The sequence below is a fragment of the Anoplopoma fimbria genome, unplaced genomic scaffold, assembly GCF_027596085.1.
Source record: "Anoplopoma fimbria isolate UVic2021 breed Golden Eagle Sablefish unplaced genomic scaffold, Afim_UVic_2022 Un_contig_9338_pilon_pilon, whole genome shotgun sequence".
NCBI classification, from domain to species: Eukaryota; Metazoa; Chordata; class Actinopteri; order Perciformes; family Anoplopomatidae; genus Anoplopoma; species Anoplopoma fimbria.
Window position 1 is genome coordinate 1 of NW_026553947.1, and position 19,289 is coordinate 19,289.

At 38.8% G+C, this 19,289-nt stretch overlaps 48 non-coding genes across 48 annotated transcripts; all 48 read right to left on the reverse strand.

The window, feature by feature from the left end:
- Positions 1–241: 241 nt before the first annotated feature.
- trnay-gua (transfer RNA tyrosine (anticodon GUA)) lies at positions 242–353 on the reverse strand. The gene is made up of 2 exons: positions 317–353; positions 242–277 (listed from the first exon to the last, which is right to left on the reverse strand). It is a non-coding gene; the product is annotated as a tRNA-Tyr (tRNA).
- Positions 354–657: 304 nt separating this feature from the next.
- trnay-gua (transfer RNA tyrosine (anticodon GUA)) lies at positions 658–776 on the reverse strand. Its single transcript has 2 exons — positions 740–776; positions 658–693 (listed from the first exon to the last, which is right to left on the reverse strand). It is a non-coding gene; the product is annotated as a tRNA-Tyr (tRNA).
- A 223-nt stretch (positions 777–999) lies between these two features.
- On the reverse strand, positions 1,000–1,113 carry trnay-gua (transfer RNA tyrosine (anticodon GUA)). Its single transcript has 2 exons — positions 1,077–1,113; positions 1,000–1,035 (listed from the first exon to the last, which is right to left on the reverse strand). It is a non-coding gene; the product is annotated as a tRNA-Tyr (tRNA).
- Positions 1,114–1,439: 326 nt separating this feature from the next.
- trnay-gua (transfer RNA tyrosine (anticodon GUA)) lies at positions 1,440–1,558 on the reverse strand. Its single transcript has 2 exons — positions 1,522–1,558; positions 1,440–1,475 (listed from the first exon to the last, which is right to left on the reverse strand). It is a non-coding gene; the product is annotated as a tRNA-Tyr (tRNA).
- A 225-nt stretch (positions 1,559–1,783) lies between these two features.
- On the reverse strand, positions 1,784–1,895 carry trnay-gua (transfer RNA tyrosine (anticodon GUA)). Its single transcript has 2 exons — positions 1,859–1,895; positions 1,784–1,819 (listed from the first exon to the last, which is right to left on the reverse strand). It is a non-coding gene; the product is annotated as a tRNA-Tyr (tRNA).
- A 295-nt stretch (positions 1,896–2,190) lies between these two features.
- Positions 2,191–2,309, reverse strand: trnay-gua (transfer RNA tyrosine (anticodon GUA)). The gene is made up of 2 exons: positions 2,273–2,309; positions 2,191–2,226 (listed from the first exon to the last, which is right to left on the reverse strand). It is a non-coding gene; the product is annotated as a tRNA-Tyr (tRNA).
- Positions 2,310–2,759: 450 nt separating this feature from the next.
- On the reverse strand, positions 2,760–2,878 carry trnay-gua (transfer RNA tyrosine (anticodon GUA)). Its single transcript has 2 exons — positions 2,842–2,878; positions 2,760–2,795 (listed from the first exon to the last, which is right to left on the reverse strand). It is a non-coding gene; the product is annotated as a tRNA-Tyr (tRNA).
- A 225-nt stretch (positions 2,879–3,103) lies between these two features.
- Positions 3,104–3,215, reverse strand: trnay-gua (transfer RNA tyrosine (anticodon GUA)). Its single transcript has 2 exons — positions 3,179–3,215; positions 3,104–3,139 (listed from the first exon to the last, which is right to left on the reverse strand). It is a non-coding gene; the product is annotated as a tRNA-Tyr (tRNA).
- A 297-nt stretch (positions 3,216–3,512) lies between these two features.
- trnay-gua (transfer RNA tyrosine (anticodon GUA)) lies at positions 3,513–3,631 on the reverse strand. Its single transcript has 2 exons — positions 3,595–3,631; positions 3,513–3,548 (listed from the first exon to the last, which is right to left on the reverse strand). It is a non-coding gene; the product is annotated as a tRNA-Tyr (tRNA).
- Positions 3,632–3,856: 225 nt separating this feature from the next.
- On the reverse strand, positions 3,857–3,968 carry trnay-gua (transfer RNA tyrosine (anticodon GUA)). Its single transcript has 2 exons — positions 3,932–3,968; positions 3,857–3,892 (listed from the first exon to the last, which is right to left on the reverse strand). It is a non-coding gene; the product is annotated as a tRNA-Tyr (tRNA).
- Positions 3,969–4,216: 248 nt separating this feature from the next.
- On the reverse strand, positions 4,217–4,328 carry trnay-gua (transfer RNA tyrosine (anticodon GUA)). Its single transcript has 2 exons — positions 4,292–4,328; positions 4,217–4,252 (listed from the first exon to the last, which is right to left on the reverse strand). It is a non-coding gene; the product is annotated as a tRNA-Tyr (tRNA).
- A 297-nt stretch (positions 4,329–4,625) lies between these two features.
- Positions 4,626–4,744, reverse strand: trnay-gua (transfer RNA tyrosine (anticodon GUA)). Its single transcript has 2 exons — positions 4,708–4,744; positions 4,626–4,661 (listed from the first exon to the last, which is right to left on the reverse strand). It is a non-coding gene; the product is annotated as a tRNA-Tyr (tRNA).
- Positions 4,745–4,973: 229 nt separating this feature from the next.
- trnay-gua (transfer RNA tyrosine (anticodon GUA)) lies at positions 4,974–5,096 on the reverse strand. Its single transcript has 2 exons — positions 5,046–5,096; positions 4,974–5,009 (listed from the first exon to the last, which is right to left on the reverse strand). It is a non-coding gene; the product is annotated as a tRNA-Tyr (tRNA).
- Positions 5,097–5,385: 289 nt separating this feature from the next.
- trnay-gua (transfer RNA tyrosine (anticodon GUA)) lies at positions 5,386–5,504 on the reverse strand. Its single transcript has 2 exons — positions 5,468–5,504; positions 5,386–5,421 (listed from the first exon to the last, which is right to left on the reverse strand). It is a non-coding gene; the product is annotated as a tRNA-Tyr (tRNA).
- A 225-nt stretch (positions 5,505–5,729) lies between these two features.
- On the reverse strand, positions 5,730–5,842 carry trnay-gua (transfer RNA tyrosine (anticodon GUA)). Its single transcript has 2 exons — positions 5,806–5,842; positions 5,730–5,765 (listed from the first exon to the last, which is right to left on the reverse strand). It is a non-coding gene; the product is annotated as a tRNA-Tyr (tRNA).
- A 297-nt stretch (positions 5,843–6,139) lies between these two features.
- On the reverse strand, positions 6,140–6,258 carry trnay-gua (transfer RNA tyrosine (anticodon GUA)). The gene is made up of 2 exons: positions 6,222–6,258; positions 6,140–6,175 (listed from the first exon to the last, which is right to left on the reverse strand). It is a non-coding gene; the product is annotated as a tRNA-Tyr (tRNA).
- A 225-nt stretch (positions 6,259–6,483) lies between these two features.
- Positions 6,484–6,600, reverse strand: trnay-gua (transfer RNA tyrosine (anticodon GUA)). The gene is made up of 2 exons: positions 6,564–6,600; positions 6,484–6,524 (listed from the first exon to the last, which is right to left on the reverse strand). It is a non-coding gene; the product is annotated as a tRNA-Tyr (tRNA).
- Positions 6,601–6,932: 332 nt separating this feature from the next.
- On the reverse strand, positions 6,933–7,051 carry trnay-gua (transfer RNA tyrosine (anticodon GUA)). Its single transcript has 2 exons — positions 7,015–7,051; positions 6,933–6,968 (listed from the first exon to the last, which is right to left on the reverse strand). It is a non-coding gene; the product is annotated as a tRNA-Tyr (tRNA).
- Positions 7,052–7,276: 225 nt separating this feature from the next.
- Positions 7,277–7,388, reverse strand: trnay-gua (transfer RNA tyrosine (anticodon GUA)). Its single transcript has 2 exons — positions 7,352–7,388; positions 7,277–7,312 (listed from the first exon to the last, which is right to left on the reverse strand). It is a non-coding gene; the product is annotated as a tRNA-Tyr (tRNA).
- Positions 7,389–7,687: 299 nt separating this feature from the next.
- Positions 7,688–7,806, reverse strand: trnay-gua (transfer RNA tyrosine (anticodon GUA)). The gene is made up of 2 exons: positions 7,770–7,806; positions 7,688–7,723 (listed from the first exon to the last, which is right to left on the reverse strand). It is a non-coding gene; the product is annotated as a tRNA-Tyr (tRNA).
- A 345-nt stretch (positions 7,807–8,151) lies between these two features.
- Positions 8,152–8,263, reverse strand: trnay-gua (transfer RNA tyrosine (anticodon GUA)). Its single transcript has 2 exons — positions 8,227–8,263; positions 8,152–8,187 (listed from the first exon to the last, which is right to left on the reverse strand). It is a non-coding gene; the product is annotated as a tRNA-Tyr (tRNA).
- A 330-nt stretch (positions 8,264–8,593) lies between these two features.
- Positions 8,594–8,712, reverse strand: trnay-gua (transfer RNA tyrosine (anticodon GUA)). Its single transcript has 2 exons — positions 8,676–8,712; positions 8,594–8,629 (listed from the first exon to the last, which is right to left on the reverse strand). It is a non-coding gene; the product is annotated as a tRNA-Tyr (tRNA).
- Positions 8,713–8,937: 225 nt separating this feature from the next.
- On the reverse strand, positions 8,938–9,049 carry trnay-gua (transfer RNA tyrosine (anticodon GUA)). The gene is made up of 2 exons: positions 9,013–9,049; positions 8,938–8,973 (listed from the first exon to the last, which is right to left on the reverse strand). It is a non-coding gene; the product is annotated as a tRNA-Tyr (tRNA).
- A 296-nt stretch (positions 9,050–9,345) lies between these two features.
- On the reverse strand, positions 9,346–9,464 carry trnay-gua (transfer RNA tyrosine (anticodon GUA)). Its single transcript has 2 exons — positions 9,428–9,464; positions 9,346–9,381 (listed from the first exon to the last, which is right to left on the reverse strand). It is a non-coding gene; the product is annotated as a tRNA-Tyr (tRNA).
- Positions 9,465–9,815: 351 nt separating this feature from the next.
- On the reverse strand, positions 9,816–9,934 carry trnay-gua (transfer RNA tyrosine (anticodon GUA)). Its single transcript has 2 exons — positions 9,898–9,934; positions 9,816–9,851 (listed from the first exon to the last, which is right to left on the reverse strand). It is a non-coding gene; the product is annotated as a tRNA-Tyr (tRNA).
- A 225-nt stretch (positions 9,935–10,159) lies between these two features.
- Positions 10,160–10,271, reverse strand: trnay-gua (transfer RNA tyrosine (anticodon GUA)). The gene is made up of 2 exons: positions 10,235–10,271; positions 10,160–10,195 (listed from the first exon to the last, which is right to left on the reverse strand). It is a non-coding gene; the product is annotated as a tRNA-Tyr (tRNA).
- Positions 10,272–10,618: 347 nt separating this feature from the next.
- On the reverse strand, positions 10,619–10,737 carry trnay-gua (transfer RNA tyrosine (anticodon GUA)). The gene is made up of 2 exons: positions 10,701–10,737; positions 10,619–10,654 (listed from the first exon to the last, which is right to left on the reverse strand). It is a non-coding gene; the product is annotated as a tRNA-Tyr (tRNA).
- Positions 10,738–10,962: 225 nt separating this feature from the next.
- On the reverse strand, positions 10,963–11,080 carry trnay-gua (transfer RNA tyrosine (anticodon GUA)). Its single transcript has 2 exons — positions 11,044–11,080; positions 10,963–10,997 (listed from the first exon to the last, which is right to left on the reverse strand). It is a non-coding gene; the product is annotated as a tRNA-Tyr (tRNA).
- Positions 11,081–11,305: 225 nt separating this feature from the next.
- trnay-gua (transfer RNA tyrosine (anticodon GUA)) lies at positions 11,306–11,417 on the reverse strand. The gene is made up of 2 exons: positions 11,381–11,417; positions 11,306–11,341 (listed from the first exon to the last, which is right to left on the reverse strand). It is a non-coding gene; the product is annotated as a tRNA-Tyr (tRNA).
- Positions 11,418–11,716: 299 nt separating this feature from the next.
- Positions 11,717–11,835, reverse strand: trnay-gua (transfer RNA tyrosine (anticodon GUA)). The gene is made up of 2 exons: positions 11,799–11,835; positions 11,717–11,752 (listed from the first exon to the last, which is right to left on the reverse strand). It is a non-coding gene; the product is annotated as a tRNA-Tyr (tRNA).
- A 224-nt stretch (positions 11,836–12,059) lies between these two features.
- trnay-gua (transfer RNA tyrosine (anticodon GUA)) lies at positions 12,060–12,171 on the reverse strand. The gene is made up of 2 exons: positions 12,135–12,171; positions 12,060–12,095 (listed from the first exon to the last, which is right to left on the reverse strand). It is a non-coding gene; the product is annotated as a tRNA-Tyr (tRNA).
- A 331-nt stretch (positions 12,172–12,502) lies between these two features.
- trnay-gua (transfer RNA tyrosine (anticodon GUA)) lies at positions 12,503–12,621 on the reverse strand. The gene is made up of 2 exons: positions 12,585–12,621; positions 12,503–12,538 (listed from the first exon to the last, which is right to left on the reverse strand). It is a non-coding gene; the product is annotated as a tRNA-Tyr (tRNA).
- A 225-nt stretch (positions 12,622–12,846) lies between these two features.
- Positions 12,847–12,959, reverse strand: trnay-gua (transfer RNA tyrosine (anticodon GUA)). Its single transcript has 2 exons — positions 12,923–12,959; positions 12,847–12,882 (listed from the first exon to the last, which is right to left on the reverse strand). It is a non-coding gene; the product is annotated as a tRNA-Tyr (tRNA).
- A 310-nt stretch (positions 12,960–13,269) lies between these two features.
- trnay-gua (transfer RNA tyrosine (anticodon GUA)) lies at positions 13,270–13,401 on the reverse strand. The gene is made up of 2 exons: positions 13,365–13,401; positions 13,270–13,305 (listed from the first exon to the last, which is right to left on the reverse strand). It is a non-coding gene; the product is annotated as a tRNA-Tyr (tRNA).
- A 297-nt stretch (positions 13,402–13,698) lies between these two features.
- On the reverse strand, positions 13,699–13,817 carry trnay-gua (transfer RNA tyrosine (anticodon GUA)). The gene is made up of 2 exons: positions 13,781–13,817; positions 13,699–13,734 (listed from the first exon to the last, which is right to left on the reverse strand). It is a non-coding gene; the product is annotated as a tRNA-Tyr (tRNA).
- Positions 13,818–14,042: 225 nt separating this feature from the next.
- On the reverse strand, positions 14,043–14,158 carry trnay-gua (transfer RNA tyrosine (anticodon GUA)). Its single transcript has 2 exons — positions 14,122–14,158; positions 14,043–14,078 (listed from the first exon to the last, which is right to left on the reverse strand). It is a non-coding gene; the product is annotated as a tRNA-Tyr (tRNA).
- A 273-nt stretch (positions 14,159–14,431) lies between these two features.
- On the reverse strand, positions 14,432–14,541 carry trnay-gua (transfer RNA tyrosine (anticodon GUA)). Its single transcript has 2 exons — positions 14,505–14,541; positions 14,432–14,465 (listed from the first exon to the last, which is right to left on the reverse strand). It is a non-coding gene; the product is annotated as a tRNA-Tyr (tRNA).
- A 298-nt stretch (positions 14,542–14,839) lies between these two features.
- Positions 14,840–14,958, reverse strand: trnay-gua (transfer RNA tyrosine (anticodon GUA)). Its single transcript has 2 exons — positions 14,922–14,958; positions 14,840–14,875 (listed from the first exon to the last, which is right to left on the reverse strand). It is a non-coding gene; the product is annotated as a tRNA-Tyr (tRNA).
- A 351-nt stretch (positions 14,959–15,309) lies between these two features.
- On the reverse strand, positions 15,310–15,428 carry trnay-gua (transfer RNA tyrosine (anticodon GUA)). Its single transcript has 2 exons — positions 15,392–15,428; positions 15,310–15,345 (listed from the first exon to the last, which is right to left on the reverse strand). It is a non-coding gene; the product is annotated as a tRNA-Tyr (tRNA).
- A 225-nt stretch (positions 15,429–15,653) lies between these two features.
- Positions 15,654–15,765, reverse strand: trnay-gua (transfer RNA tyrosine (anticodon GUA)). The gene is made up of 2 exons: positions 15,729–15,765; positions 15,654–15,689 (listed from the first exon to the last, which is right to left on the reverse strand). It is a non-coding gene; the product is annotated as a tRNA-Tyr (tRNA).
- A 296-nt stretch (positions 15,766–16,061) lies between these two features.
- Positions 16,062–16,180, reverse strand: trnay-gua (transfer RNA tyrosine (anticodon GUA)). The gene is made up of 2 exons: positions 16,144–16,180; positions 16,062–16,097 (listed from the first exon to the last, which is right to left on the reverse strand). It is a non-coding gene; the product is annotated as a tRNA-Tyr (tRNA).
- Positions 16,181–16,527: 347 nt separating this feature from the next.
- trnay-gua (transfer RNA tyrosine (anticodon GUA)) lies at positions 16,528–16,646 on the reverse strand. Its single transcript has 2 exons — positions 16,610–16,646; positions 16,528–16,563 (listed from the first exon to the last, which is right to left on the reverse strand). It is a non-coding gene; the product is annotated as a tRNA-Tyr (tRNA).
- Positions 16,647–16,871: 225 nt separating this feature from the next.
- Positions 16,872–16,983, reverse strand: trnay-gua (transfer RNA tyrosine (anticodon GUA)). Its single transcript has 2 exons — positions 16,947–16,983; positions 16,872–16,907 (listed from the first exon to the last, which is right to left on the reverse strand). It is a non-coding gene; the product is annotated as a tRNA-Tyr (tRNA).
- A 297-nt stretch (positions 16,984–17,280) lies between these two features.
- Positions 17,281–17,399, reverse strand: trnay-gua (transfer RNA tyrosine (anticodon GUA)). Its single transcript has 2 exons — positions 17,363–17,399; positions 17,281–17,316 (listed from the first exon to the last, which is right to left on the reverse strand). It is a non-coding gene; the product is annotated as a tRNA-Tyr (tRNA).
- Positions 17,400–17,750: 351 nt separating this feature from the next.
- On the reverse strand, positions 17,751–17,869 carry trnay-gua (transfer RNA tyrosine (anticodon GUA)). Its single transcript has 2 exons — positions 17,833–17,869; positions 17,751–17,786 (listed from the first exon to the last, which is right to left on the reverse strand). It is a non-coding gene; the product is annotated as a tRNA-Tyr (tRNA).
- A 225-nt stretch (positions 17,870–18,094) lies between these two features.
- trnay-gua (transfer RNA tyrosine (anticodon GUA)) lies at positions 18,095–18,206 on the reverse strand. Its single transcript has 2 exons — positions 18,170–18,206; positions 18,095–18,130 (listed from the first exon to the last, which is right to left on the reverse strand). It is a non-coding gene; the product is annotated as a tRNA-Tyr (tRNA).
- A 297-nt stretch (positions 18,207–18,503) lies between these two features.
- On the reverse strand, positions 18,504–18,622 carry trnay-gua (transfer RNA tyrosine (anticodon GUA)). Its single transcript has 2 exons — positions 18,586–18,622; positions 18,504–18,539 (listed from the first exon to the last, which is right to left on the reverse strand). It is a non-coding gene; the product is annotated as a tRNA-Tyr (tRNA).
- Positions 18,623–18,971: 349 nt separating this feature from the next.
- Positions 18,972–19,090, reverse strand: trnay-gua (transfer RNA tyrosine (anticodon GUA)). The gene is made up of 2 exons: positions 19,054–19,090; positions 18,972–19,007 (listed from the first exon to the last, which is right to left on the reverse strand). It is a non-coding gene; the product is annotated as a tRNA-Tyr (tRNA).
- Between the last annotated feature and the right edge of the window lie 199 nt (positions 19,091–19,289).

Sequence of the window (19,289 nt, forward strand, 5' to 3'; positions counted from 1 at the left end):
ACTGAGCTATCGAAGGGTACTGGAAGCTCACATTTTTCATTAAATCATTTTTCAACAGAAAACTTGGCGTCAAGTATTCCATCCTTGGCGTTGTTTTATTTTAAGAATACATTTAATGGAAAACGTAGTTGAAAAAAACATTGACAACTAAATTCGTTAAAATCCCTGTTCATCTTTCTCTGACTGATAATACACCACATTGACATTTTTCCATTCTGAACGGACAACAACAATAAGTACATCCTTCGAGCCGGAATTGAACCAGCGACCTAAGGATACCTGCTTATTTTCCACTGGGGGGAATGACAGGAAATGCCTACAGTCCTCCGCTCTACCAACTGAGCTATCGAAGGGAGCCGGAAGCTCACATTTATTTAGCGGGTGGATCAAAGCTGGAACTGATTCCAAACCCAAATTTGTTTTCCAAAGGCTGAAAAAGCTGAGGTAAACATACAGTGAAGTGAATATGGAGGAAAATTTGGCGTCAAGTATTCTATCCTTGGCGTTGTTTTATTTTAGGATTTAATTTAATGGAAAACGTACATGAAAAAAAAAAATATTGACAACTAAATTCAGTAAAACCCCAGTTCATGCTCTGACTGATAATATGCCCCATTTACATATTTCCATTCTGAATGGACAACAACAATAAGTACATCCTTCGAGCCGGAATTGAACCAGCGACCTAAGGATACCTGCTTATTTTCCACTGGGAATGTCAGGGAATGCCAGGAAATGCCTACAGTCCTCCGCTCTACCAACTGAGCTATCGAAGGGTACTGGAAGCTCACATTTTTCATTAAATCATTTTTCAACAGAAAACTTGGCGTCAAGTATTCCATCCTTGGCGTTGTTTTATTTTAAGAATACATTTAATGGAAAACGTAGTTGAAAAAAACATTGACAACTAAATTCGTTAAAATCCCTGTTCATCTTTCTCTGACTGATAATACACCACATTGACATTTCCATTCTGAATGGACAACAACAATAAGTACATCCTTCGAGCCGGAATTGAACCAGCGACCTAAGGATACCTGCTTATTTTCCACTGGGGGGGGAATGACAGGAAATGCCTACAGTCCTCCGCTCTACCAACTGAGCTATCGAAGGGACGGAAGCTCACATTTATTTAGCGGGTGGATCAAAGCTGGAACTGATTCCAAACCCAAATTTGTTTTCCAAAGGCTGAAAAAGCTGAGGTAAACATACAGTGAATAATGGAGGAAAATTTGGCGTCAAGTATTCTATCCTACATGGCGTTGCTTATTTTTTATTTTAGGAATTTAATTTAATGGAAAACGTACATGAAAAAAAAAATATTGACAACTGAAAAAAAAATTGACAACTAAATTCAGTAAAACCCCAGTTCATGCTCTGACTGATAATATGCCCCATTTACATATTTCCATTCTGAATGGACAACAACAATATGTACATCCTTCGAGCCGGAATTGAACCAGCGACCTAAGGATACCTGCTTATTTTCCACTGGGAATGTCAGGGAATGCCAGGAAATGCCTACAGTCCTCCGCTCTACCAACTGAGCTATCGAAGGGTACTGGAAGCTCACATTTTTCATTAAATCATTTTTCAACAGAAAACTTGGCGTCAAGTATTCCATCCTTGGCGTTGTTTTATTTTAAGAATACATTTAATGGAAAACGTAGTTGAAAAAAACATTGACAACTAAATTCGTTAAAATCCCTGTTCATCTTTCTCTGACTGATAATACACCACATTGACATTTTTCCATTCTGAACGGACAACAACAATAAGTACATCCTTCGAGCCGGAATTGAACCAGCGACCTAAGGATACCTGCTTATTTTCCACTGGGGGGAATGACAGGAAATGCCTACAGTCCTCCGCTCTACCAACTGAGCTATCGAAGGGAGCCGGAAGCTCACATTTATTTAGCGGGTGGATCAAAGCTGGAACTGATTCCAAACCCAAATTTGTTTTCCAAAGGCTGAAAAAGCTGAGGTAAACATACGTGAATAATGGAGGAAAATTTGGCGTCAAGTATTCTATCCTTGGCGTTGTTTTATTTTAGGATTTAATTTAATGGAAAACGTACTTGAAAAAAATATTGACAACTAAATTCAGTAAAACCCCAGTTCATGCTCTGACTGATAATATGCCCCATTTACATATTTCCATTCTGAATGGACAACAACAATAAGTACATCCTTCGAGCCGGAATTGAACCAGCGACCTAAGGATACCTGCTTATTTTCCACTGGGAATGTCAGGGAATGCCAGGAAATGCCTACAGTCCTCCGCTCTACCAACTGAGCTATCGAAGGGTACTGGAAGCTCACATTTTTCATTAAATCATTTTTCAACAGAAAACTTGGCGTCAAGTATTCCATCCTTGGCGTTGTTTTATTTTAAGAATACATTTAATGGAAAACGTAGTTGAAAAAAACATTGACAACTAAATTCGGTAAAATCGCAGTTCACCTTTCTCTGACTGATAATACGCCCATCCTTGGCGTTGTTTTATTTTAAGAATACATTTAATGGAAAACGTAGTTGAAAAAAACATTGACAACTAAATTCGGTAAAATCGCTGTTCACCTTTCTCATTTACATATTTCCATTCTGAACGGACATCAACAAGTACATCTTTTGAGCCGGAAACGAAAGAAAATATTGACAACTAAATTCGTTAAAATCCCTGTTCATCTTTCTCTGACTGATAATACACCACATTGACATCTTTCCATTCTGAACGGACAACAACAATAAGTACATCCTTCGAGCCGGAATTGAACCAGCGACCTAAGGATACCTGCTTATTTTCCACTGGGATTGTCAGGGAATGACAGGAAATGCCTACAGTCCTCCGCTCTACCAACTGAGCTATCGAAGGGTACTGGAAGCTCACATTTTTCATTAAATCATTTTTCAACAGAAAACTTGGCGTCAAGTATTCCATCCTTGGCGTTGTTTTATTTTAAGAATACATTTAATGGAAAACGTAGTTGAAAAAAACATTGACAACTAAATTCGTTAAAATCCCTGTTCATCTTTCTCTGACTGATAATACACCACATTGACATTTTTCCATTCTGAACGGACAACAACAATAAGTACATCCTTCGAGCCGGAATTGAACCAGCGACCTAAGGATACCTGCTTATTTTCCACTGGGGGGAATGACAGGAAATGCCTACAGTCCTCCGCTCTACCAACTGAGCTATCGAAGGGAGCCGGAAGCTCACATTTATTTAGCGGGTGGATCAAAGCTGGAACTGATTCCAAACCCAAATTTGTTTTCCAAAGGCTGAAAAAGCTGAGGTAAACATACAGTGAATAATGGAGGAAAATTTGGCGTCAAGTATTCTATCCTTGGCGTTGTTTTATTTTAGGATTTAATTTAATGGAAAACGTACATGAAAAAAAATATTGACAACTAAATTCAGTAAAACCCCAGTTCATGCTCTGACTGATAATATGCCCCATTTACATATTTCCATTCTGAATGGACAACAACAATAAGTACATCCTTCGAGCCGGAATTGAACCAGCGACCTAAGGATACCTGCTTATTTTCCACTGGGAATGTCAGGGAATGCCAGGAAATGCCTACAGTCCTCCGCTCTACCAACTGAGCTATCGAAGGGTACTGGAAGCTCACATTTTTCATTAAATCATTTTTCAACAGAAAACTTGGCGTCAAGTATTCCATCCTTGGCGTTGTTTTATTTTAAGAATACATTTAATGGAAAACGTAGTTGAAAAAAACATTGACAACTAAATTCGTTAAAATCCCTGTTCATCTTTCTCTGACTGATAATACACCACATTGACATTTTTCCATTCTGAACGGACAACAACAATAAGTACATCCTTCGAGCCGGAATTGAACCAGCGACCTAAGGATACCTGCTTATTTTCCACTGGGGGGAATGACAGGAAATGCCTACAGTCCTCCGCTCTACCAACTGAGCTATCGAAGGGTACTGGAAGCTCACATTTTTCACCAGCGACCTAAGGAAATCATTTTTCTCCGCTCTACCAAAGCAGAAAACTTGGCGTCAAGTATTCCATCCTTGGCGTTGTTTTATTTTAAGAATACATTTAATGGAAAACGTAGTTGAAAAACATTGACAACTAAATTCGTTAAAATCCCTGTTCATCTTTCTCTGACTGATAATACACCACATTGACATTTTTCCATTCTGAACGGACAACAACAATAAGTACATCCTTCGAGCCGGAATTGAACCAGCGACCTAAGGATACCTGCTTATTTTCCACTGGGGGGAATGACAGGAAATGCCTACAGTCCTCCGCTCTACCAACTGAGCTATCGAAGGGAGCCGGAAGCTCACATTTATTTAGCGGGTGGATCAAAGCTGGAACTGATTCCAAACCCAAATTTGTTTTCCAAAGGCTGAAAAAGCTGAGGTAAACATACAGTGAATAATGGAGGAAAATTTGGCGTCAAGTATTCTATCCTTGGCGTTGTTTTATTTTAGGATTTAATTTAATGGAAAACGTACATGAAAAAAAATATTGACAACTAAATTCAGTAAAACCCCAGTTCATGCTCTGACTGATAATATGCCCCATTTACATATTTCCATTCTGAATGGACAACAACAATAAGTACATCCTTCGAGCCGGAATTGAACCAGCGACCTAAGGATACCTGCTTATTTTCCACTGGGAATGTCAGGGAATGCCAGGAAATGCCTACAGTCCTCCGCTCTACCAACTGAGCTATCGAAGGGTACTGGAAGCTCACATTTTTCATTAAATCATTTTTCAACAGAAAACTTGGCGTCAAGTATTCCATCCTTGGCGTTGTTTTATTTTAAGAATACATTTAATGGAAAACGTAGTTGAAAAAAAAAAACATTGACAACTAAATTCGTTAAAATCCCTGTTCATCTTTCTCTGACTGATAATACACCACATTGACATTTTTCCATTCTGAACGGACAACAACAATAAGTACATCCTTCGAGCCGGAATTGAACCAGCGACCTAAGGATACCTGCTTATTTTCCACTGGGAATTCCAGGAAATGCCTACAGTCCTCCGCTCTACCAACTCCGCTCTACCAACTGAGCTATCGAAGGGTACTGGAAGCTCACATTTTTATTAAATCATTTTTCAAAGCTGGAACTGATTCCAAATTCCATTTGTTTTTCCAAATTTGAAAAAGCATTTAATGGTAAACATACAGTGAATAATGGAAAAATTGACAACTAAATTATTAAAATCCCGTTGTTCATCTTTTCTGATTTGATTTAATGGAAAACCACATGAAAAAAAATATTGACAACTGTAAAACCCCAGTTCATGACTGATAATTTCTGACTGATAATACATTATTTCCATTCTGAATGGACAACAACAATAAGTACATCCTTCGAGCCGGAATTGAACCAGCGACCTAAGGATACCTGCTTATTTTCCACTGGGAATGTCAGGGAATGACAGGAAATGCCTACAGTCCTCCGCTCTACCAACTGAGCTATCGAAGGGTACTGGAAGCTCACATTTTTCTTGAAATCATTTTTCAACAGAAAACTTGGCGTCAAGTATTCCATCCTTGGCGTTGTTTTATTTTAAGAATACATTTAATGGAAAACGTAGTTGAAAAAAACATTGACAACTAAATTCGTTAAAATCCCTGTTCATCTTTCTCTGACTGATAATACACCACATTGACATCTTTCCATTCTGAACGGACAACAACAATAAGTACATCCTTCGAGCCGGAATTGAACCAGCGACCTAAGGATACCTGCTTATTTTCCACTGGGGGGGAATGACAGGAAATGCCTACAGTCCTCCGCTCTACCAACTGAGCTATCGAAGGGAGCCGGAAGCTCACATTTATTTAGCGGGTGGATCAAAGCTGGAACTGATTCCAAACCCAAATTTGTTTTCCAAAGGCTGAAAAAGCTGAGGTAAACATACGGTGAATAATGGAGGAAAATTTGGCGTCAAGTATTCCATCCTTGGCGTTGTTTTATTTTTGGAATTAATTTAATGGAAAACGTACATGAAAAAAAATATTGACAACTAAATTCAGTAAAACCCCAGTTCATGCTCTGACTGATAATATGCCCCATTTACATATTTCCATTCTGAATGGACAACAACAATAAGTACATCCTTCGAGCCGGAATTGAACCAGCGACCTAAGGATACCTGCTTATTTTCCACTGGGAATGTCAGGGAATGCCAGGAAATGCCTACAGTCCTCCGCTCTACCAACTGAGCTATCGAAGGGTACTGGAAGCTCACATTTTTCATTAAATCATTTTTCAACAGAAAACTTGGCGTCAAGTATTCCATCCTTGGCGTTGTTTTATTTTAAGAATACATTTAATGGAAAACGTAGTTGAAAAAAACATTGACAACTAAATTCGTTAAAATCCCTGTTCATCTTTCTCTGACTGATAATACACCACATTGACATTTTTCCATTCTGAACGGACAACAACAATAAGTACATCCTTCTGACTGAGCCGGAATTGAACCAGCGACCTAAGGATACCTGCTATTTTCCACTGGGGGGGAATGACAGGAAATGCCTACAGTCCTCCGCTCTACCAACTGAGCTATCGAAGGGAGCCGGAAGCTCACATTTATTTAGCGGGTGGATCAAAGCTGGAACTGATTCCAAACCCAAATTTGTTTTCCAAAGGCTGAAAAAGCTGAGGTAAACATACAGTGAATAATGGAGGAAAATTTGGCGTCAAGTATTCCATCCTTGGCGTTGTTTTATTTTAAGAATTTTAATGGAAAAAGTTACATTTAATGGAAAACAGTTTCTTTCTCTGACTGATAAAAAAATTTCCATTGACAACTAAATTCGGTAAAATCCCTGTTCACCTTTCTCTGACTGATAATACACCACATTGACATCTTTCCATTCTGAATGGACAACAACAATAAGTACATCCTTCGAGCCGGAATTGAACCAGCGACCTAAGGATACCTGCTTATTTTCCACTGGGAATGTCAGGGAATGACAGGAAATGCCTACAGTCCTCCGCTCTACCAACTGAGCTATCGAAGGGTACTGGAAGCTCACATTTTTCATTAAATCATTTTTCAACAGAAAACTTGGCGTCAAGTATTCCATCCTTGGCGTTGTTTTATTTTAAGAATACATTTAATGGAAAACGTAGTTGAAAAAAACATTGACAACTAAATTCGTTAAAATCCCTGTTCATCTTTCTCTGACTGATAATACACCACATTGACATTTTTCCATTCTGAACGGACAACAACAATAAGTACATCCTTCGAGCCGGAATTGAACCAGCGACCTAAGGATACCTGCTTATTTTCCACTGGGGGGAATGACAGGAAATGCCTACAGTCCTCCGCTCTACCAACTGAGCTATCGAAGGGAGCCGGAAGCTCACATTTATTTAGCGGGTGGATCAAAGCTGGAACTGATTCCAAACCCAAATTTGTTTTCCAAAGGCTGAAAAAGCTGAGGTAAACATACAGTGAATAATGGAGGAAAATTTGGCGTCAAGTATTCTATCCTTGGCGTTGTTTTATTTTAGGATTTAATTTAATGGAAAACGTACATGAAAAAAAAAATATTGACAACTAAATTCAGTAAAACCCCAGTTCATGCTCTGACTGATAATATGCCCCATTTACATATTTCCATTCTGAATGGACAACAACAATAAGTACATCCTTCGAGCCGGAATTGAACCAGCGACCTAAGGATACCTGCTTATTTTCCACTGGGAATGTCAGGGAATGCCAGGAAATGCCTACAGTCCTCCGCTCTACCAACTGAGCTATCGAAGGGTACTGGAAGCTCACATTTTTCATTAAATCATTTTTCAACAGAAAACTTGGCGTCAAGTATTCCATCCTTGGCGTTGTTTTATTTTAAGAATACATTTAATGGAAAACGTAGTTGAAAAAAACATTGACAACTAAATTCGGTAAAATCGCAGTTCACCTTTCTCTGACTGATAATACGCCCCATTTACATATTTCCATTCTGAACGGACATCAACAAGTACATCTTTTGAGCCGGAAACGAAAGAAAATATTGACAATCGTTAAAATCCCTGTTCATCTTTCTCTGACTGATAATACACCACATTGACATTTTTCCATTCTGAACGGACAACAACAATAAGTACATCCTTCGAGCCGGAATTGAACCAGCGACCTAAGGATACCTGCTTATTTTCCACTGGGGGGAATGACAGGAAATGCCTACAGTCCTCCGCTCTACCAACTGAGCTATCGAAGGGTACTGGAAGCTCACATTTTTTCGGGTGGATCAAAGCTGGAAATTCCAAACCCAAATTTTTTTCTGAAAAACAGAAAACAGTGAATAATGGAGAAAAATTTGGCGTCAAGTATTCCATCCTTGGCGTTGTTTTATTTTTGGAATTCATTTAATGGAAAACGTACATGAAAAAAACATTGACAACTAAATTCAGTAAAACCCCAGTTCATGCTCTGAAATCCAAAAAAAAATATTGACAACTAAATTCGTTAAAATCCCTCATCTTTCTCTGACTGATAATACACCACATTGACATCTTTCCATTCTGAACGGACAACAACAATAAGTACATCCTTCGAGCCGGAATTGAACCAGCGACCTAAGGATACCTGCTTATTTTCCACTGGGAATGTCAGGGAATGACAGGAAATGCCTACAGTCCTCCGCTCTACCAACTGAGCTATCGAAGGGTACTGGAAGCTCACATTTTTCATTAAATCATTTTTCAACAGAAAACTTGGCGTCAAGTATTCCATCCTTGGCGTTGTTTTATTTTAAGAATACATTTAATGGAAAACGTAGTTGAAAAAAACATTGACAACTAAATTCGTTAAAATCCCTGTTCATCTTTCTCTGACTGATAATACACCACATTGACATTTTTCCATTCTGAACGGACAACAACAATAAGTACATCCTTCGAGCCGGAATTGAACCAGCGACCTAAGGATACCTGCTTATTTTCCACTGGGGGGAATGACAGGAAATGCCTACAGTCCTCCGCTCTACCAACTGAGCTATCGAAGGGAGCCGGAAGCTCACATTTATTTAGCGGGTGGATCAAAGCTGGAACTGATTCCAAACCCAAATTTGTTTTCCAAAGGCTGAAAAAGCTGAGGTAAACATACAGTGAATAATGGAGGAAAATTTGGCGTCAAGTATTCTATCCTTGGCGTTGTTTTATTTTAGGATTTAATTTAATGGAAAACGTACATGAAAAAAATATTGACAACTAAATTCAGTAAAACCCCAGTTCATGCTCTGACTGATAATATGCCCCATTTACATATTTCCATTCTGAATGGACAACAACAATAAGTACATCCTTCGAGCCGGAATTGAACCAGCGACCTAAGGATACCTGCTTATTTTCCACTGGGAATGTCAGGGAATGCCAGGAAATGCCTACAGTCCTCCGCTCTACCAACTGAGCTATCGAAGGGTACTGGAAGCTCACATTTTTCATTAAATCATTTTTCAACAGAAAACTTGGCGTCAAGTATTCCATCCTTGGCGTTGTTTTATTTTAAGAATACATTTAATGGAAAACGTAGTTGAAAAAAACATTGACAACTAAATTCGGTAAAATCGCAGTTCACCTTTCTCTGACTGATAATACGCCCCATTTACATATTTCCATTCTGAACGGACATCAACAAGTACATCTTTTGAGCCGGAAACGAAAGAAAATATTGACAACTAAATTCGTTAAAATCCCTGTTCATCTTTCTCTGACTGATAATACACCACATTGACATCTTTCCATTCTGAACGGACAACAACAATAAGTACATCCTTCGAGCCGGAATTGAACCAGCGACCTAAGGATACCTGCTTATTTTCCACTGGGATTGTCAGGGAATGACAGGAAATGCCTACAGTCCTCCGCTCTACCAACTGAGCTATCGAAGGGTACTGGAAGCTCACATTTTTCTTGAAATCATTTTTCAACAGAAAACTTGGCGTCAAGTATTCCATCCTTGGCGTTGTTTTATTTTAAGAATACATTTAATGGAAAACGTAGTTGAAAAAAACATTGACAACTAAATTCGTTAAAATCCCTGTTCATCTTTCTCTGACTGATAATACACCACATTGACATTTTTCCATTCTGAACGGACAACAACAATAAGTACATCCTTCGAGCCGGAATTGAACCAGCGACCTAAGGATACCTGCTTATTTTCCACTGGGGGGAATGACAGGAAATGCCTACAGTCCTCCGCTCTACCAACTGAGCTATCGAAGGGAGCCGGAAGCTCACATTTATTTAGCGGGTGGATCAAAGCTGGAACTGATTCCAAACCCAAATTTGTTTTCCAAAGGCTGAAAAAGCTGAGGTAAACATACAGTGAATAATGGAGGAAAATTTGGCGTCAAGTATTCTATCCTTGGCGTTGTTTTATTTTATTTAATTTAAGATTTAATTTAATGGAAAACGTACATGAAAAAAAATATTGACAACTAAATTCAGTAAAACCCCAGTTCATGCTCTGACTGACATATATAATATGCCCCATTTACGTTAAAATCCCTGTTCATTTCTGACTGATAATCATTGACATCTTTCCATTCTGGACAACAACAATAAGTACATCCTTCGAGCCGGAATTGAACCAGCGACCTAAGGATACCTGCTTATTTTCCACTGGGAATGTCAGGGAATGACAGGAAATGCCTACAGTCCTCCGCTCTACCAACTGAGCTATCGAAGGGTACTGGAAGCTCACATTTTTCATTAAATCATTTTTCAACAGAAAACTTGGCGTCAAGTATTCCATCCTTGGCGTTGTTTTATTTTAAGAATACATTTAATGGAAAACGTAGTTGAAAAAAACATTGACAACTAAATTCGTTAAAATCCCTGTTCATCTTTCTCTGACTGATAATACACCACATTGACATTTTTCCATTCTGAACGGACAACAACAATAAGTACATCCTTCGACCGGAATTGAACCAGCGACCTAAGGATACCTGCTTATTTTCCACTGGGATTGTCAGGGAATGACAGGAAATGCCTACAGTCCTCCGCTCTACCAACTGAGCTATCGAAGGGTACTGGAAGCTCACATTTTTCATTAAATCATTTTTCAACAGAAAACTTGGCGTCAAGTATTCCATCCTTGGCGTTGTTTTATTTTAAGAATACATTTAATGGAAAACGTAGTTGAAAAAAACATTGACAACTAAATTCGTTAAAATCCCTGTTCATCTTTCTCTGACTGATAATACACCACATTGACATTTTTCCATTCTGAACGGACAACAACAATAAGTACATCCTTCGAGCCGGAATTGAACCAGCGACCTAAGGATACCTGCTTATTTTCCACTGGGGGGAATGACAGGAAATGCCTACAGTCCTCCGCTCTACCAACTGAGCTATCGAAGGGAGCCGGAAGCTCACATTTATTTAGCGGGTGGATCAAAGCTGGAACTGATTCAAACCCAAATTTGTTTTCCAAAGGCTGAAAAAGCTGAGGTAAACATACAGTGAATAATGGAGGAAAATTTGGCGTCAAGTATTCTATCCTTGGCGTTGTTTTATTTTAGGATTTAATTTAATGGAAAACGTACATGAAAAAAAAAAATATTGACAACTAAATTCAGTAAAACCCCAGTTCATGCTCTGACTGATAATATGCCCCATTTACATATTTCCATTCTGAATGGACAACAACAATAAGTACATCCTTCGAGCCGGAATTGAACCAGCGACCTAAGGATACCTGCTTATTTTCCACTGGGAATGTCAGGGAATGCCAGGAAATGCCTACAGTCCTCCGCTCTACCAACTGAGCTATCGAAGGGTACTGGAAGCTCACATTTTTCATTAAATCATTTTTCAACAGAAAACTTGGCGTCAAGTATTCCATCCTTGGCGTTGTTTTATTTTAAGAATACATTTAATGGAAAACGTAGTTGAAAAAAACATTGACAACTAAATTCGTTAAAATCCCTGTTCATCTTTCTCTGACTGATAATACACCACATTGACATTTTCCATTCTGAACGGACAACAACAATAAGTACATCCTTCGAGCCGGAATTGAACCAGCGACCTAAGGATACCTGCTTATTTTCCACTGGGGGGAATGACAGGAAATGCCTACAGTCCTCCGCTCTACCAACTGAGCTATCGAAGGGAGCCGGAAGCTCACATTTATTTAGCGGGTGGATCAAAGCTGGAACTGATTCCAAACCCAAATTTGTTTTCCAAAGGCTGAAAAAGCTGAGGTAAACATACAGTGAATAATGGAGGAAAATTTGGCGTCAAGTATTCTATCCTTGGCGTTGTTTTATTTTAGGATTTAATTTAATGGAAAACGTACATGATTTAATTTAATGGAAAACGTACATGAAAAAAAAAAAAAAATATTGACAACTAAATTCAGTAAAACCCCAGTTCATGCTCTGACTGATAATATGCCCCATTTTACATATTTCCATTCTGAATGGACAACAACAATAAGTACATCCTTCGAGCCGGAATTGAACCAGCGACCTAAGGATACCTGCTTATTTTCCACTGGGAATGTCAGGGAATGCCAGGAAATGCCTACAGTCCTCCGCTCTACCAACTGAGCTATCGAAGGGTACTGGAAGCTCACATTTTTCATTAAATCATTTTTCAACAGAAAACTTGGCGTCAAGTATTCCATCCTTGGCGTTGTTTTATTTTAAGAATACATTTAATGGAAAACGTAGTTGAAAAAAACATTGACAACTAAATTCGTTAAAATCCCTGTTCATCTTTCTCTGACTGATAATACACCACATTGACATTTTTCCATTCTGAACGGACAACAACAATAAGTACATCCTTCGAGCCGGAATTGAACCAGCGACCTAAGGATACCTGCTTATTTTCCACTGGGGGGGAATGACAGGAAATGCCTACAGTCCTCCGCTCTACCAACTGAGCTATCGAAGGGAGCTCTACCAACTGAGCCGAAGGGTGGACTCAGAAGCTCACATTTTTTCAAAGCTGGAACTGATTCCAAATCAAATTTTTTTCCAAAGGCTGAAAAAGCTGAGGTAAAAACAGTGAATAATGGAGGAAAATTTGGCGTCAAGTATTCCATCCTTGGCGTTGTTTTATTTTAAGAATACATTTAATGGAAAACGTAGTTGAAAAAAACATTGACAACTAAATTCGTTAAAATCCCTGTTCATCTTTCTCTGACTGATAATACACCACATTGACATATTTCCATTCTGAACGGACAACAACAATAAGTACATCCTTCGAGCCGGAATTGAACCAGCGACCTAAGGATACCTGCTTATTTTCCACTGGGGGGGAATGAAATGCCAGGAAACATTTTGCTTATTTTGCCTACAGTCCTCCGCTCTACCAACTGAGCTATCGAAGGGAGCCGGAAGCTCACATTTATTTAGCGGGTGGATCAAAGCTGGAACTGATTCCAAACCCAAATTTGTTTTCCAAAGGCTGAAAAAGCTGAGAAACATACAGTGAATAATGGAGGAAAATTTGGCGTCAAGTATTCTATCCTTGGCGTTGTTTTATTTTAGGATTTACATTTAATGGAAAACGTACATGAAAAAAAAATATTGACAACTAAATTCAGTAAAACCCCAGTTCATGCTCTGACTGATAATATGCCCCATTTACATATTTCCATTCTGAATGGACAACAACAATAAGTACATCCTTCGAGCCGGAATTGAACCAGCGACCTAAGGATACCTGCTTATTTTCCACTGGGAATGTCAGGGAATGCCAGGAAATGCCTACAGTCCTCCGCTCTACCAACTGAGCTATCGAAGGGTACTGGAAGCTCACATTTTTCATTAAATCATTTTTCAACAGAAAACTTGGCGTCAAGTATTCCATCCTTGGCGTTGTTTTATTTTAAGAATACATTTAATGGAAAACGTAGTTGAAAAAAACATTGACAACTAAATTCGTTAAAATCCCTGTTCATCTTTCTCTGACTGATAATACACCACATTGACATTTTTCCATTCTGAACGGACAACAACAATAAGTACATCCTTCGAGCCGGAATTGAACCAGCGACCTAAGGATACCTGATACCTTATTTTCCACTGGGGGGAATGACAGGAAATGCCTACAGTCCTCCGCTCTACCAACTGAGCTATCGAAGGGTACTGGAAGCTCACATTTTTTCGGGTGGATCAAAGCTGGAAATTCAAATTTGTTTTCTGAAAAACAGTAAAAACAGTGAATAATGGAGGAAAATTTGGCGTCAAGTATTCCATCCTTGGCGTTGTTTTATTTTAAGAATACATTTAATGGAAAACGTAGTTGAAAAAAACATTGACAACTAAATTCGTTAAAATCCCTGTTCATCTTTCTCTGACTGATAATACACCACATTGACATTTTTCCATTCTGAACGGACAACAACAATAAGTACATCCTTCGAGCCGGAATTGAACCAGCGACAAGGATACCTGCTTATTTTCCACTGGGGGGAATGACAGGAAATGCCTACAGTCCTCCGCTCTACCAACTGAGCTATCGAAGGGAGCCGGAAGCTCACATTTATTTAGCGGGTGGATCAAAGCTGGAACTGATTCCAAACCCAAATTTGTTTTCCAAAGGCTGAAAAAGCTGAGGTAAACATACAGTGAATAATGGAGGAAAATTTGGCGTCAAGTATTCTATCCTTGGCGTTGTTTTATTTTAGGAATTTAATTTAATGGAAAACGTACATGAAAAAAAATATTGACAACTAAATTCAGTAAAACCCCAGTTCATGCTCTGACTGATAATATGCCCCATTTACATATTTCCATTCTGAATGGACAACAACAATAAGTACATCCTTCGAGCCGGAATTGAACCAGCGACCTAAGGATACCTGCTTATTTTCCACTGGGAATGTCAGGGAATGCCAGGAAATGCCTACAGTCCTCCGCTCTACCAACTGAGCTATCGAAGGGTACTGGAAGCTCACATTTTTCATTAAATCATTTTTCAACAGAAAACTTGGCGTCAAGTATTCCATCCTTGGCGTTGTTTTATTTTAAGAATACATTTAATGGAAAACGTAGTTGAAAAAAACATTGACAACTAAATTCGGTAAAATCGCAGTTCACCTTTCTCTGACTGATAATACGCCCCATTTACATATTTCCATTCTGAACGGACATCAACAAGTACATCTTTTGAGCCGGAAACGAAAGAAAATATTGACAACTAAATTCGTTAAAATCCCTGTTCATCTTTCTCTGACTGATAATACACCACATTGACATCTTTCCATTCTGAACGGACAACAACAATAAGTACATCCTTCGAGCCGGAATTGAACCAGCGACCTAAGGATACCTGCTTATTTTCCACTGGGATTGTCAGGGAATGACAGGAAATGCCTACAGTCCTCCGCTCTACCAACTGAGCTATCGAAGGGTACTGGAAGCTCACATTTTTCATTAAATCATTTTTCAACAGAAAACTTGGCGTCAAGTATTCCATCCTTGGCGTTGTTTTATTTTAAGAATACATTTAATGGAAAACGTAGTTGAAAAAAACATTGACAACTAAATTCGTTAAAATCCCTGTTCATCTTTCTCTGACTGATAATACACCACATTGACATTTTTCCATTCTGAACGGACAACAACAATAAGTACATCCTTCGAGCCGGAATTGAACCAGCGACCTAAGGATACCTGCTTATTTTCCACTGGGGGGAATGACAGGAAATGCCTACAGTCCTCCGCTCTACCAACTGAGCTATCGAAGGGAGCCGGAAGCTCACATTTATTTAGCGGGTGGATCAAAGCTGGAACTGATTCCAAACCCAAATTTGTTTTCCAAAGGCTGAAAAAGCTGAGGTAAACATACAGTGAATAATGGAGGAAAATTTGGCGTCAAGTATTCTATCCTTGGCGTTGTTTTATTTTAGGATTTAATTTAATGGAAAACGTACTGAAAAAAAATATTGACAACTAAATTCAGTAAAACCCCAGTTCATGCTCTGACTGATAATATGCCCCATTTACATATTTCCATTCTGAATGGACAACAACAATAAGTACATCCTTCGAGCCGGAATTGAACCAGCGACCTAAGGATACCTGCTTATTTTCCACTGGGAATGTCAGGGAATGCCAGGAAATGCCTACAGTCCTCCGCTCTACCAACTGAGCTATCGAAGGGTACTGGAAGCTCACATTTTTCATTAAATCATTTTTCAACAGAAAACTTGGCGTCAAGTATTCCATCCTTGGCGTTGTTTTATTTTAAGAATACATTTAATGGAAAACGTAGTTGAAAAAAACATTGACAACTAAATTCGGTAAAATCGCAGTTCACCTTTCTCTGACTGATAATACGCCCCATTTACATATTTCCATTCTGAACGGACATCAACAAGTACATCTTTTGAGCCGGAAAAAAAAGAAAATATTGACAACTAAATTCGTTAAACTGTTCATCTTTCTCTGACTGATAATACACCACATTGACATCTTTCCATTCTGAACGGACAACAACAATAAGTACATCCTTCGAGCCGGAATTGAACCAGCGACCTAAGGATACCTGCTTATTTTCCACTGGGATTGTCAGGGAATGACAGGAAATGCCTACAGTCCTCCGCTCTACCAACTGAGCTATCGAAGGGTACTGGAAGCTCACATTTTTCTTGAAATCATTTTTCAACAGAAAACTTGGCGTCAAGTATTCCATCCTTGGCGTTGTTTTATTTTAAGAATACATTTAATGGAAAACGTAGTTGAAAAAAACATTGACAACTAAATTCGTTAAAATCCCTGTTCATCTTTCTCTGACTGATAATACACCACATTGACATTTTTCCATTCTGAACGGACAACAACAATAAGTACATCCTTCGAGCCGGAATTGAACCAGCGACCTAAGGATACCTGCTTATTTTCCACTGGGGGGAATGACAGGAAATGCCTACAGTCCTCCGCTCTACCAACTGAGCTATCGAAGGGAGCCGGAAGCTCACATTTATTTAGCGGGTGGATCAAAGCTGGAACTGATTCCAAACCCAAATTTGTTTTCCAAAGGCTGAAAAAGCTGAGGTAAACATACAGTGAATAATGGAGGAAAATTTGGCGTCAAGTATTCTATCCTTGGCGTTGTTTTATTTTAGGATTTAATTTAATGGAAAACGTACATGAAAAAAAATATTGACAACTAAATTCAGTAAAACCCCAGTTCATGCTCTGACTGATAATATGCCCCATTTACATATTTCCATTCTGAATGGACAACAACAATAAGTACATCCTTCGAGCCGGAATTGAACCAGCGACCTAAGGATACCTGCTTATTTTCCACTGGGAATGTCAGGGAATGCCAGGAAATGCCTACAGTCCTCCGCTCTACCAACTGAGCTATCGAAGGGTACTGGAAGCTCACATTTTTCATTAAATCATTTTTCAACAGAAAACTTGGCGTCAAGTATTCCATCCTTGGCGTTGTTTTATTTTAAGAATACAGTTAATGGAAAACGTAGTTGAAAAAAACATTGACAACTAAATTCGGTAAAATCGCAGTTCACCTTTCTCTGACTGATAATACGCCCCATTTACATATTTCCATTCTGAACGGACATCAACAAGTACATCTTTTGAGCCGGAAACGAAAGAAAATATTGACAACTAAATTCGTTAAAATCCCTGTTCATCTTTCTCTGACTGATAATACACCACATTGACATCTTTCCATTCTGAACGGACAACAACAATAAGTACATCCTTCGAGCCGGAATTGAACCAGCGACCTAAGGATACCTGCTTATTTTCCACTGGGATTGTCAGGGAATGACAGGAAATGCCTACAGTCCTCCGCTCTACCAACTGAGCTATCGAAGGGTACTGGAAGCTCACATTTTTCATTAAATCATTTTTCAACAGAAAACTTGGCGTCAAGTATTCCATCCTTGGCGTTGTTTTATTTTAAGAATACATTTAATGGAAAACGTAGTTGAAAAAAACATTGACAACTAAATTCGTTAAAATCCCTGTTCATCTTTCTCTGACTGATAATACACCACATTGACATTTTTCCATTCTGAACGGACAACAACAATAAGTACATCCTTCGAGCCGGAATTGAACCAGCGACCTAAGGATACCTGCTTATTTTCCACTGGGGGGAATGACAGGAAATGCCTACAGTCCTCCGCTCTACCAACTGAGCTATCGAAGGGAGCCGGAAGCTCACATTTATTTAGCGGGTGGATCAAAGCTGGAACTGATTCCAAACCCAAATTTGTTTTCCAAAGGCTGAAAAAGCTGAGGTAAACATACAGTGAATAATGGAGGAAAATTTGGCGTCAAGTATTCTATCCTTGGCGTTGTTTTATTTTAGGATTTAATTTAATGGAAAACGTACATGAAAAAAAATATTGACAACTAAATTCAGTAAAACCCCAGTTCATGCTCTGACTGATAATATGCCCCATTTACATATTTCCATTCTGAATGGACAACAACAATAAGTACATCCTTCGAGCCGGAATTGAACCAGCGACCTAAGGATACCTGCTTATTTTCCACTGGGAATGTCAGGGAATGCCAGGAAATGCCTACAGTCCTCCGCTCTACCAACTGAGCTATCGAAGGGTACTGGAAGCTCACATTTTTCATTAAATCATTTTTCAACAGAAAACTTGGCGTCAAGTATTCCATCCTTGGCGTTGTTTTATTTTAAGAATACATTTAATGGAAAACGTAGTTGAAAAAAACATTGACAACTAAATTATAAAATCGCAGTTCACCTTTCTCTGACTGATAATACGCCCCATTTACATATTTCCATTCTGAACGGACATCAACAAGTACATCTTTTGAGCCGGAAACGAAAGAAAATATTGACAACTAAATTCGTTAAAATCCCTGTTCATCTTTCTCTGACTGATAATACACCACATTGACATCTTTCCATTCTGAACGGACAACAACAATAAGTACATCCTTCGAGCCGGAATTGAACCAGCGACCTAAGGATACCTGCTTATTTTCCACTGGGATTGTCAGGGAATGACAGGAAATGCCTACAGTCCTCCGCTCTACCAACTGAGCTATCGAAGGGTACTGGAAGCTCACATTTTTCTTAAAATCATTTTTCAACAGAAAACTTGGCGTCAAGTATTCCATCCTTGGCGTTGTTTTATTTTAAGAATACATTTAATGGAAAACGTAGTTGAAAAAAACATTGACAACTAAATTCGTTAAAATCCCTGTTCATCTTTCTCTGACTGATAATACACCACATTGACATTTTTCCATT